We start from the raw sequence: 14,032 nt of genomic DNA, 5'->3' as shown, positions 1-14,032 counted from the left end.
CAACTCTTACAACATTCCAGGATGTTGTTTTTGGAACCCCTGGCAAAATAATTTTTTTGGCTAAACGACACTTCCATTTCTCAACACACTATCTCCGCCCAAAGATACTAAAAGGATGATCTGATTCATTATCATGCATCCACCTGACACACGGGCAATTGGCACTCACACATTCCTTTGGTAGTTACCCAGGAGTTAATTGTTGTTGTTGTGCACATGCAAAATGACTGACTACTGAGTTTAACCCGGAGGCAAAAGAAGCTGGAAAAGAAAACCAGGATATTCATTGGAACAGTGTCACAATGTTTTTCTTTTCCGGAAACTTAGTCAGACTTTTAGTAAATAGGATTCTTTCTTACATAATGAAATGCATTGGAGCCAACTAAGTTTTACTCAAGAGTAGACCCAGTGGAATTAATAAACCTAAGTTACTCTTGTTCTTTCATTTCAACAAGTCTTCTCTGAGTATGCCTAACATGAGATTCAATCCCTGTGTCTTGTTTTTCTTCTTTCTAAATGGAGTATGAGAATAGGGGAGAAATTAATTTTCTCCCGCGAAAATCAAATGGTAGAGACAGGTGAGAAAAACCACCCAGGAATGCACACGCATTAACATTTTCCTCTTACCACTACCGCTGACTCACACATTAGTGATTTTGCCTCACCTTAATCTCTGCTGAACATCTAGCAAGATGAGATAAAGTAAATCACTAACAGATAACATATTTTGGCTTTTGGACTGAAATTAAGCTTATATTGATGTCTGATACCTGCCTGACTGGAGCAGGATCTAGGTTTTTGAGCAGGTGGAGTAATGGTTAGAGTGTTTGACTAGAGCCTAGGAGGCCAGGGTTCAAATCTCCACTCAGCCAGGAAGCCCACTGAGTGCCCTTGGGCCAGTCATTGCCTCAGCCTAGCCTACCTCTTAGGGCTATTGTGGGAATTAAATGAGGAGGTTAGAACCATGTATATACCATCTTGAACATCTTAGATAAGGCCCACCTCACAGAGTTGTTGTGAGGACAAAATTGAGAGGCGGGGGGACATCACCTTGAGCTCCTTGAAGAAGAGGTCTACTTAGGTGAGCAGCTTAACATAAGAGCAGGGAGGTTGTACAAAACCATAGATAGATAGAATCCTAGAACTGTAGAGCGGGAAGTGACCCAACGGGTCATCTCCCCCCAATGCAGGAATCACAGCGAAAGAATCCCTAACATCCCAACTGTATTTAAAAATATCCAATGAAGGACAGCCTGCCACCTTCCAAGGCAAGTCTGAACAGCTCTTAACCATCGGAATGCTCTTCCCAATATCTTTCTGTGGAAAGAGGAGATGCTGCGATAGTGGCTCCCAGGGGTGGCACATCCTATTTTGCCACCCGAGGCAAAACAGGAATTGTCCACCACCCCATCCCACCAAACACACACACACTCCTCCATCAGGGCACTCCTCAAAGTGTTGCTGGGGGGGGCCAGGAAGATGAGCAGCAATGTCATGTGCCAGAACACCTCCCTCTCAGTGGCGGAAGCAATGGGGTGGCTGGAGCACTGCCTCTTTCACTTCCAGTGCTTGAGGCAGGTTGTCCACCACGCCTCATGGGCGGGCCGGCTCTGGTGGTTCCACATCTATGAAATGAACTATCTTGGGAGAGGGGTTTATCTCCACGTCGACTCCACACATTCCAGCCCTCCTTTGAGCAGACTATTTCAAGGATCAGGGTGGTTTTTTAGCACACAAAGTGGCTCTTCAGAACCGATTCACAATTCACTACATAAAAGCAAAGGAACTCCACAACCGCAGCTACTGGTTCTCATGACTTGCCACAGCACTTTCTGTTTGGGAAGTGTCAGACAGACTGGCCTGTGTTTCCCCTTACAACAAGCTGGACTACAACTCCCATAATTCCCGGCCTGATCCCTGGCAATCAAAAGCTCTGCTGCCTGGAGCCGATTTAAGATGGCGTCCAAAAGGGGAGTGGCGTAGATATAAACGTCCAACGTCTGGAAGGCCATCCCTGCTTTACAAACAACGCTGTGACACTTGCATTCATCTCTGAATGCATAGATGTGAAGCCTGAGGCCAAAAACAGTTCTTCGTTCAAGGCCTCACCCTTTGCCAACAGCAGAGGTGGAAGCTAAAAATAGCTCTCATTAATCCGCGTCCCATTGAAGCACAACTCATTGATAATAATCAACACATTCCATTTGCCTAAAGCCAGCCTTCAGCAACCTAGTGCCTGCCAGATGTTGATGGACTACCAATCCCATCAACCTCGACTATTGGCCGTGTTGGCTGGGGCTGATGGGAGTTGGAGTACAAAACTTCTAGAGGGCACCAGGTTGGAGAAGGCTAGCTTCAGCTCATGTATTAATAAAGGGGGGGAATAGTAGTTATTTTATAAAATAAAATAAAAAATACTCAGTTTAAGGGGTTTCCTGCATGTCCTGTAGAGGGAAGTGAGGGGTAGACAGGGACCATTAACATGAGAAGGTAGCCCATCTAGAGCAGGGATGTCCAATAGGTCAATCGCGATCTACTGGTCGGGGTGTCCCTCGTCCCTGGTCGATCGCGTGATCCTGATCGATTGCCCCCCCCATAAAACTCAACAACTTTAGGTCTTCCTCCCCCCAAAAAGCTGAACAACTCTGACCAATGCTCCCCCAAAAAGCTCAACAACCTTGGTCAATATAATGGGTAGATCACCGCCAGTTGTTTTTTTTTAGTGGGAGTAGATTGCAGTCTCTTGGAAGTTGGACATCCCTGATCTAGAAGAGGGAAAAATCTGACCCTAAACCTCCACTGCCTTGCGGGATATCTTCAGGAGAAGGAAAGGCTAAGGAGTAAACCCTTCTCAAATCTGGAAGGGAGTCCCTAAAACGGTTGGATGATGTCTTGTACGCCTCCTTCCAAAAACTCATGAAGCCAAGCTGGTATCAAACATATTGCTCAGTGAGGCCAAGACTAGGGGTCTTGTCTGGGCAGTCCCGGACCTCCATACACTCTGCCAGGCCTTACGCCCCAGCGAGGTCACTTCTGTGCTGCTAACGCAAGAGTTTGACTTCACTCCCGGAGGCGCACTCTACAGCATGGGTAGGCAAACTAAGGCCTGGGGGCCAGATCCAGCCTAATTGCCTTCTAAATCTGGTCCACGGACGGTCCAGGAATCAGCGTGTTTTTACATGAATAGAATGCGTCCTTTTATTTAAAATGCATCTCTGGGTTATTTGTGGGGCATAGGAATTCGTTCATTTTTTTTTTTCAAAATATGGTCTGGCCCCCCACAAGGTCTGAGGGACAGTGGACCGGACCCATGCTGAAAAAGTTTGCAAACCCCTGGTCTCTCGAGACAGACCATTGCCAACAACCTTTTATAATGGCTTCCTAACAACGGCTATATAACGTTATAAAGCCAAGGCCATGTTTTGCCCTCCAACCTCTGTGTAAGGGTTCCTCCCAGTCAGCTCACCTGGTCCACCCCGCAATGTCTCTCTCAGGCAGGCTACAAGTCTAGCCAAAGAAGGCAACAGGGTCTCCAGGCTTCCCCTGACTTGTTTACTGAGGGTGCTTATCAGATGTTTAACCCACGTGTTTAGTGCTTGGACAGGAAAGGATCAGAGGGAATCTGGTCCTTTTGCGATGGTATGTCTGAGCTACTGTTTTTAGAAGGGTGCAAGGGAGGTATGATTAGGCGAAAATTGGGAGGAGTCAGGGGTAGGACTGGTGCATTCATTAAAGGTAAAGGGACCCCTGACCATTAGGTCCAGTCGTGACCGACTCTGGGGTTGCGGCGCTCATCTCGCTTTATTGGCCGAGGGAGCCGGCGTACAGTTTATGGGTCATGTGGCCAGCATGACTAAGCCACTTCTGGCGAACCAGAGCAGCTCACGGAAACACCATTTACCTTCCTGCCAGAGTGGTACCTATTTATCTACTTGCACTTTGACGTGCTAGGTTGGCAGGAGCAGGGACCAAGCAACGGGAGCTCACCCCGTCACGGGGATTCAAACTGCCGACCTTCTGATTGGCAAGTCCTAGGCTCTGTGGTTTAACCCACAGCGCCACCCGCGTCCCTGGTGCATTCATTAAGGCCCCCTAAATTAGCATCATAACTGAGACCCTAACATGAGTCCTAGGTCTTCCTTGGTCACTCCTGCCTTCTAGCAGCTGTGCTCACGGCACACTGTAGAAGACAAATGCAACACCTCCTACTGCAGAGCCACTTGCAAAGTAATTCCTGTGAACCGACTCCCAAAGGAAAGAGGAAGCAACAGCCACTTAGGGCACTGTAAAGCCAGGAGAAATACCTCTTCACCTGTGACTGCGTCATCTCTCTATCTGTAATTACTCCACTGTGCTCAGGGCTACTTCAGATTTTCCATGCTTCTGACTAATGCCAAACAATTATTTAGGTAAGTGTGGGCCTGCCAGAGGTGGCATGCAATGAAGAAGCCATGAGAGCTGGTGAAATCAATCACGAAAGGTAAAAATGGGGAAGCAACGGCTTGCTGAAGGAGCAATATAGTAGGGGGAAATGGAAGAATACTACAAGACAGTGTCTGGGTGGCCACAGGTTCCCCATCTCTCTTTCTTATGCACAAGCAGAATGGTGCAACACTCCTGCCTGGACCACGGGCAAAGGTACCAATCGTACGCATGCTTAGAATAAAGGAAAACACAGAGAAAGCTCCTTGGAAAACCATGGTTTGCTGTTGCAGCAACATGTGGCAAACTCTGGTATACCCAAACCATAATTTGCTCTTCAATCAGCCTCTCAAACCAGTGTCAAACTGTTGTCTGGGATCCTGGTTTAAGAGTAAACAATGACTACAGCAAACCAGAAATTGCTGCCTTTGAACGCAACTACACACTCTGGCTTGCCAACAAACAAGAAGTCAGTTTAGAAACTGCAGCTTGTGAAGGGAGGAGGATGAGGGAACATGTGCGCCTGAGGCTCCCGGGGACTCTGCTTGTGCACTGTAACACAGGAGTGGAGAACCTTAGAAACCGCCAGATGTTGTTGAACTACAACTCCCATCATCCCCAGCAGGCATGGTGAATGGTCAGGGATGATGGGAGTTGTATTTCCGCAAAACCTGAAGGGCCAAAGGTTCCCTACCCTTGATGTAACGCCAAACCACAGTTTGGTGTTACATCTGAGTATGCACATTGATAGGTTGACACAGATGGGTGTTCATTCTTTATTACTTCCAATTAGGCCAACCTAAATAAATTAAATTTTATTCCATGGATTATTAACTCTTGACTGCAAAAGTATTTATCTTAGGCTGCCTATACAGCCACCGTCCATAGCTTTTATTTTTGTTACAGACAGATGCCAACAAAAAAAAAGTATTGCTTACTATTATCTAAGTGCCACTCCTGTTCATGTATTTGACTTGGACAAGCAAATGTCCCAGGATCAGAAAAGGCACAGCCATAAGCATTATCTAGTTAGAACAGTTCCTCTTACTAGTGTCAATGGGTACAAAATTGAGCAAGAGGCAAGAAGACACATTCCTTTGACTTATTTGCTTGCTAATGAGGACAGACCAGTTGCCTCCATAGAATAGCAGACCATGAGAGTAGAATCACAGATCTGGGGTGCTTGGCACCTGACTTTTCTCCTACAACACCCATCAACTAATTTCCTGAAATGTTGGCTGGGAACAGCTAAGGAATTTTTGAAGAACAGCTAAAACAAACAGCCTCCTCAGTCTGCTTCCTGCTGATAGCATCACCACCTTACTCCAGGGGTGGGAAACCTGTGACCTTCCAGATGTTTTCCTTTCCAGATGTTTTCATAGAATCATAGAGTTTAAGGGACCCTGAGAATCACCTGCAATACAGGAATATGCAGCTGTCCCTTATGCAGGAGCAGGGACTGAGCAATGGGAGCTCACCCCGTTGCGGGGATTCGAACCGTCGACCTTCTGATCGGCAAGTCCTGAGCTCTGTGGTTTAACCCACAGCGCCACCCACGTCCCTGGTGCATTCATTAAGGCCCCCTAAATTAGCATCATAACTGAGACCCTAACATGAGTCCTAGGTCTTCCTTGGTCACTCCTGCCTTCTAGCAACTGTGCTCACGGCACACTGTAGAAGACAAATGCAAGGCCTCCTACTGCAGAGCCACTTGCAAAGTAATTTCTGTGAACCGACTCCCAAGGGAAAGAGGAAGCAACAGCCACTTAGGGCACTGTAGAGGCAGGAGAAATATGTCTTCACCCGAGAGGTCCATATATAGCAACTCCCTAGTGGTCCCAGGCCCTAAGGAAGTTAGATTAGCCTCAACCAGAGCCAGGGCCTTTTCTACACTGGCTCCGGCCTGGTGGAATGCTCTGTCTCTTGAGACCAGGGCCCTGCGGGATCTGATCTCTTTCCACAGGGCCTGTAAGACAGAGTTGTTCCACCTGGCCTTTGGCTTGGAGCCAATTTGATTCCCTCCCCCTCTTTCTTTTTCCTTTCTCCTCCTATGAAGAGATTGCTCCTTAATTGTTTTAATGTTGTATCTTAATCTTTTAAATTGTATTTTAATCAACTTGTTTTTATTATTGGTTGTTAGCCGACCTGAGCCCGGTCTTGGATGGGGAGGGCGGGGTATAAATAAAAAATTATTATTATTATTATTATTATTATTATTATTGAGATAAAACCTGCAACCTTGGCATTATCAGCACCACACTCCAACCAACCAAGCTATCCAGCCCTTCCTGGACTACAACTCCCATCAGCCTCTTCCAGCACGGCCAATGGTCAGGGAGAATGGGAACTGTAACAACATCTGAATGGCCACCAGTTCCCCATCCCTGGCCTATTCTTTGATCTAGGGCTCCTGACACAATCAGTTCCCTTTCTGTAAATGCCCACAACTTTCATTACTTGCTGTGGCAGCAATGCATGTTATACCATATGTATCAACACAGTAATCTCAAAAAGGAATATAAATCTCAAGGCATCATTGAGTACTTACCCAAGAGTAATGGGAGCTTGTTTTGTACACGCAACCTTGTTGATAGGATTTAGCAGGCAACAACCCAAAGCGGATCAGTCAAAACTTCAAATGTTTGTTGAAAACTACAAGAGATGCAATATAAGCGCATTAGTTGCTGGTACGCGAGGCCATCTAAATTGTAGCTATTTCAAATGCGCCATAGTTTCCACTGATGGAAAATACTCGCCAGGTAAGCTCCAGTTCGCTGCCTGTGCTAGGAGCGCTTATTGTTGCTAAATTCTCAGTCGTATTATACAATGCCCAATTGCACAAGATGCCAAAGTTGTTTTGCTTAACCTTTAACCTTTGAACAATCCACAGGTCCACATAGGGAGCTTCAGTTCAGTTTATTGCTAGCTGCCCAGCTGTGTTTGACCAGTATGCGGAAGTCACCTAAGCCCAGTGCAAACTGTCAATGCTACAGCAAATAGATGCAGGGCAGCAGTTCTCAAAATTATGGTCCACAAACCACTGCTACATCCAGGTGGTCTACAATGTGCTTGTGGATGTGTGGTTGAAGATCAGACATGGCACACCCATTGCAATAAACAGCTGTACCGATTTGTTTTAATTAAAACACATTTATTCAAAAGTTACAATGCAGCTTTGTCCACCGCCATAGTATCACAGAATGATCACTCCAATCTTCAGTCCCTCATCACTGTCATGTTGGCTCATCAATGGAATTATAGAGTCACAGAATTGTAGAGTTGGAAGGGACCCCAAGGGTCATCTAGCCCAACCCTCTGTACTGCAGGAATCTTGACTAGATCATCCATGACAGATCGCCATCCAACCTCTGCTTAAAAACCTCCAAGGAAGGAGAGTCCACCAACTCTCTCAAGGGAGACCCTCAAAAGGATCCCAACTACCGATCTAATTTACTAGATCAGTCTGATTTTTGCTTCTATTATTCCTTATATTGTGCTTCATTGTATTACAGTCTGGATTCTACAGCATACAACAAATACAATCTGTAAGAAATAAAAGAAGCAACAAAAATACAGTGGTACCTCGGATTAAGTACTTAATTCATTCCGGAGGTCCGTTCTTAACCTGAAACTGTTCTTAACCTGAAGCACCACTTTAGCTAATGGGGCCTCCTGCTGCTGCCGCGCCGCCAGAGCACGATTTATGTTCTCATCCTGAAGCAAAGTTCTTAACCCGAGGTACTATTTCTGGGTTAGCGGAGTCTGTAACCTGAAGCGTATGTAACCTGAAGCTTATGTAACCACTGTACAATTAATGGTCGTACAGCATCTAGCACAGTACATTGCAATTGCTGTCAAAAGCAGAAAACTCATTGTGTGGGCTACAACGGAAGGTCTAGGCAACTTTTTTTGCAGTGAAATGTATTATTATTATTATTATTGTTGTTATTTCCATTTTCATAATGCTTTATATTTTTAAAAGAAAATATTTCAAAGCAGTTTGCAACACATTAAAACATCAGATAAAGCAATCCAGAATAAAACAAATGCAAGCTTCAAGGAAAATATTTCAGATCCTTCTCTGACAATTTGCTTTCCCCATATTTATTTACCCACTTGATTTCTAGAGCTGCCCCAGGGCAGAAGTTCTCTAGGAAGCCAATATAATGTTGACGCAGAAATTTAAAAGCAAGATCCAAGAAGCATAGAATCCTAATATCCCCTCTTCCTTCAGCTGATTTCCACTCTTCACCTACCTAAACTTTCAGGAAGAGGCTGTTCCATCTCCCTTTCAGTCTAAATGCATATTAAATATTTGAATACTGTTTGGCATCCCACTTTTCCTTATTCCAGACAGCCCATTTTTATTCTATTTTGAAACAGCATTTATTTGTGCTTTTTTAAGCGTAATATTGATTAGAAATGTGATTGCTTTCCATAGGTCTCTCATGTTGTTTTTATTCTTCTTTATTTTTTACGTATATATACCACCCTACATCCAAAGTTCTCAAGGAGGTTCACAACATAAAAATGCAACATGAAAACACAAATATTAAGGTCTGGATGTTGTTTGGCACCCGATTTACTCAAGACAGTCCACGCTGGTTGTATTTTGTATTGGCGATCATTTTTAAAATTTTGATATCCATTAGAAATTGTGACTGCATCTTCCAGAAAAAAATGGGAAAGACCCCTCTATGAAACTCTGGGAAGCCCCTGCTGCCAAAAGAGATAGCACAGAGCAAGGGGGATCAATGGCATGATTTAGTTATAAGGCAGCTTCTTAAGTTCCTAAAGTGGTGATGGAGAACCTGAAGCCCCCTGTAAGTTGCTGGACTCCCAAAGTCCATCAACCCCCAGCCAGTAGGGCCAATGGGCAGTAAGGATATTGCCTTCCAGCAACCTTTAAGAGCCATCAAATCCCAATCCCCACCTCTTACCTAAGGAGACTAGTGTGCCTGTGGAAATGACCTAGAACACATCCAAACCGAAAAGCATGCACAACCTTCCTATCACTTCCAGCGCAAGGCTTTTCGTCACCCCATCAGCTGTGACAAATGCCGGGCTGGGCACGCCTATGAGGTGACCCACAAACTGACCTCGTGCATTTTCCTCTTTGCTAAAGAGCTTTAATCTCCAGAGGTGAATCACAGCGACGTCCCAGCAGGACGAGGAAAGGCAGCGTTGTTGTTCATAGAATCATAAGAGTTGGAAAGGGTCACCAGGGTCATCTAGTCCAACCCCCTCACCCAACATGGGGCTCAAACCCATGACCCTGAGATTAGGATTCTCATGCTCTACCTACCAAGCTACTACTACTACTACTACTATTCTCCTGTATTCACTTTTTCACCCTGGGCACCAGCAACGCGCTTAAAACAAAGGCACCCTAGCCAGAAAGCCGCCAGATCTCTTTAAAAAAAGATCCCCCCGGGACTCTTCTTAAAGCCTCCTGCCCTAAGCGCACTCAGGACCGGGGGATGTGGGTTTGAGCCCTACGATGGGCAAACGATTCCTGCGAGGGGTTGGACTAGATGACTTTCAGAGGTCCCTTCCAATTGTATGGTTCCTGCCGCTGCCTTCCAAGGAGGCATCGCTAGCGGTCTGAAGCGGGTCGGGGTGAGATCGATGCCTCAACCCCCTGGGGGGGGGTGACGGCAGGGGAGAGACCATCTCCCGGACCAGCCCTGGGGGAAAGACCCGGTTCCGACGTTCATCCCGCCCACCCAGCTGGGTTTCCTCGTTCTCGTAGAAACCGAAACCGCGAGGCAAGCCGAGGCGCTTTTGCCCTGCCTGGTGGGGCTGCTTCTCGGTGGACTTACCTAGGCGCCGTTTCCCGCAACGAGACCGGCGGCAGCAACAGCAGCCCGAGATTGTGCGCTGCCGTCGCTAAGACGCGCAGGCGAATGAATAAAAAGCAGCCGCCGAGGCGACTTCGGGGCAGGAGCGAAGAGCTCGCAGACACGTGACCGCCAGCCAGAGGAGGAGGAGCCGCGGAGGACGGCGTCACGTGATGCGATTGCGACGAGGAGCCGGGGGGGGGAAGGCGGGAGGGATAACAATGGAAGGAGGCCGGGAGAGCGGCTGGCTTGATCAGAAAGAGCTGGAGGAAGGCGGGGGTGGCGGGGAAATGAAGGGAAGCAGGATTGCAGCCTGTCTGGGTCCCGCAAGTTTGATAAGGAGGCGCCGAGGGCTTGGGAAGATGAATTCAGTGGGGAAATGCTTTATTTAGCAGACTCCACTTTTTTAGCGCTGCACATTTAGCAGATATTTAGCAGAAGTCACATTCTCTCATATATATGTGTGTGTGTGTGTGTGTGTGTGTGTGTGTATGTATGTAAAGGGACCCCTGACAGTTAAGTCCAGTCGTGGCCGACTCTGGGGTTGCAGCGCTCATCTCGCTTTATTGGCCGAGGGAGCCGGCGTACAGCTTCCAGGTCATGTGGCCAGCATTACTAAGCCGAACCAGAGCAGCGCACGGAAACACCGTTTACCTTCCCGCCAGAGCGGTACCTACCGGTATTTATCTACTTGCACTTAGGCGTGCTTTCGAACTGCTAGGTTGGCAGGAGCAGGGACTGAGCAACGGGAGCTCAACCCGTCGCGGGGATTCAAACTGCCGACCTTCTGATCGGCAAACCCTAGGCTCTGTAGTTTAGCCCACAGCGCCACCCGCATCCCCTACATATATATATATATAATAAGCAACAATTGTGCAATTAAAGAAAATGAAAATCAAAAGTCGGACAACAAACAGCCACTTTCTTGCAGTAACCCAAATACAGAGAGAAAGATGATTGCGGCACTTGAGAACATCAAAAGCAGATACTTAGCAGACATCACATTCTTTTAAATATATCCAGTACACAATTGTGCAGATAAAATGAAAAGTCAAACAACAAACAGCCACTTTCTTGTGGTACCCCAAATAGAGAGAGAGAGAAAGATGATTGCGGCACTGGAGAACATCAGACGCCTCGGGTCCAGACCAAAGGCCTATAGCAGGGATCAGGAACCTCACACCCAGAACCCAAATGCAGTCCTCCAGGTTCATTCTCCTTCCCAGGACACGCCCTTGCCTTCCTTTTATCCATCCCCAGTGGCATGCGGTCACGACTATGGAAACTAGGCTAGTACCCCAAATTTTCCCCTGGTGCCTCCTGCCCAAGGCCTGGAAAGCTTCTGAACAGCTTAGGGGGAAGGTGCAATACTCACCCTTGCAACATCAGTCTCCCTTGCAAGCTGGTGCCTCTGGCCCAAGGAGTTTAAGGTGGTGTACATGTTTCTCCTCCTTTTATTACCCCCCCCCCGACCCGGTTAGGCTGAAAGGCCCAAGGTCACTGTTATAAGAATTTTAAGGTCTCAAATATAGAATATTCATAAATGCACACATATCTCAATATATGAACCATGTGTCTGAAATCGTGTGGGAGAGCAATCCTGAAGCCCTTTTGACTCTCCCAATGACCTAAAATATTCCTCTGCAGTAATGGAGGCAAATGGAGAAAGCCTTCCCATTGTCATTTTTTGCTTGCAAATCCTGTCTTAAGGGCACATTTGTGTATGAATAGGGTGAGCCTGTGACCTGGATTCAGGAACTAAAGTATTAACCATCACAAAAGAATGGCCAGATTGCCTGGGTAATGTAATCAGTGACCATTATCAGGTATCCTGGGAGGCAAGATTTCTTCTGTAGACAGCCTCCTTCTGTGATGTATGTATGATGTTTTAGGGGGGTGGTCTTGGGCTACAGGGTGGACAATTTCTGTTTAATATTTTGTTGGGAGCCACCCAGAGTGGCTGAGGAAACCCAGCCAGATGGGCGGGCTACAAATAATAAATTGTTATTATATTTATTTATTTATTTATTTATTTATTTAAAAGTCTATATAAGGGCTTACGCACCATTGTTCAGGGTTCTCCTCCCTCCTGTGGAGATCCTGTTGCAACAGTTCCTTGAATAAAACTGCTTCTCAATTTTCTTCTTTGGCGATCACTCGTAGCTGAGTAAGGTTGTCTTCCATAAACACGGTTTTAACAATGAGTCCGTAAGTGACTGTGGAGGCCAATTCTGGACCCACACATCCTTCCACAGTGGGGACATTGGTTTGCGGACTGGAGTTGATCACAGTGTGGATTTGCCAAGGATGCCTTCCTCTTAGCACGTTTCTCCCTTGTGTCCTGAGTTTTGAGTGTCTTCAAAGCCCATGACACCTTTGGTAAAGGCTCTTCTCCAACTGGGGCGCTTGCAGACCAGTGTTTCCCAGTTGTCAGTGTTTATAGTACATTTTTTTAGATTTGCCTTGAGACAATATACTCTGGTTGGCCTCTGTTATTTCTTCTACTGATAGGGAACCCATTTAAGGACTCTATATGGACTCTGGAATACCCCATAATAAGGGAAAGGGAGCAGTTTTTCTTATAACAGTCACCCAGGGATTTTACCTGCTGGGAATAATGTGTCCTTGCATTAGGATAATGGCTGTAACTTGCTTGGATGGAGAGAGGTATGTGTGGGAAAATCCTGAATTTTGCCTGGCTTGAAAGTAGCCTACTTTACAAAGGCAAGGGTCATATCAGTTGCTCCTCAAACTTTTGTGCCTCTGACCATGTCCACCATCTTTATATCTTTCCTCTGCCCCCAGGTCGCCCATGTGTGAGAATGTGCCCCCAGGGCTTAAAAAATGTTCCCAAGTCCTGTCCCATCTGGTCCAGCATCCTTTTCCCACATTGGCCAACCAGATGTTAACAGGGAGCATGAGCACAGCATCATTCTCCTCACTTGTGATTCCTAGCCAACAGTTACTCAGAGGCCTACTGCCTCCGACAATGCTAGGATAATATAGTCATCAAGGCTAATTGCCATTGATAGACTTATCCATTATGTATTTGAAGACTAACAGGTTTCTAGAGAACAGGAAAGACCTGCTGGATCAAGTCACAACCTTCATTTAGTCCTGCCTCCTGCAGAGGCAGGACCAAAGAGAGAACTATAGTGGAGGTGGCCTTAGACCTAATCACACAATTGGGTCCACTTAGTTCAGTAATGTTTACACTCACAGTGAGTGACTCTCCAAGCAGGCCGGGTCATCATCTCCACCAGTGACAAAATTGGCAGGTAGGCATAGCCACCCATCTGCCCATCACAGTGACACCTGGTGACATCTTTTGGCCTATGCAAATTGAAATCAAGCCATGCAGAGACATACGCTAGAGCAGGCATCCCCAAACTTGGCCCATCTCCAGATGTTTTGGGACTACAATTTCCATCATCCCTGACCACTGGTACTGTTAGCTAGGGATGATGGGAGTCGAAGTCCCAAAACATCTGGAGGGCCGAGTTTGGGGATGCCTGCGCTAGAGCTCTTCAAAGCACTCTGCAAGAAAGACCTGGCTGATCGGCAGACGTCGTGGAGTTCTTGAAGAATGCTCTGCCAGGGACTTCTCAAGAGCCAAGAGTCTTGCAAATAACATTGCAGACTGTTCTGCAAGACCTGACAATCGGTTGATAGCTGGGTGTTGCAAAGGGTTTTGGAGGTGCCCTCGATCAGCTCTTCAGTAGTGTTTTCGAAACACTTTCAGGGCATTTGAAGGTGAACCTGGCCATGCA

The 14,032-nt window shown here is 46.6% G+C and overlaps 1 protein-coding gene across 3 annotated transcripts in view; it reads right to left on the bottom strand.

The window, feature by feature from the left end:
* The window catches only part of SNX10 (sorting nexin 10), a 47,224-nt gene extending 36,830 nt beyond the window's left edge, over positions 1-10,394 (bottom strand). For 2 of the 3 annotated variants that reach the window (XM_053410016.1, XM_053410017.1), the window contains exons 1-2: positions 10,245-10,394; positions 6,971-7,074 (exon numbers count right to left, since the gene is read on the bottom strand). The gene's annotated coding sequence lies outside the window, so the exon portion shown is untranslated. The remainder of the gene's footprint in view (positions 1-6,970; positions 7,075-10,244) is intronic. The other variant, XM_053410018.1, reaches the window with a different exon arrangement.
* Between the last annotated feature and the right edge of the window lie 3,638 nt (positions 10,395-14,032).

Source organism: Podarcis raffonei, chromosome 12 (assembly GCF_027172205.1).
Source record: "Podarcis raffonei isolate rPodRaf1 chromosome 12, rPodRaf1.pri, whole genome shotgun sequence".
Classification (NCBI taxonomy): Eukaryota; Metazoa; Chordata; class Lepidosauria; order Squamata; family Lacertidae; genus Podarcis; species Podarcis raffonei.
The sequence above is the reverse complement of the archived record's forward strand: the minus strand, read 5'-3'. Positions and strand labels throughout refer to the sequence as shown.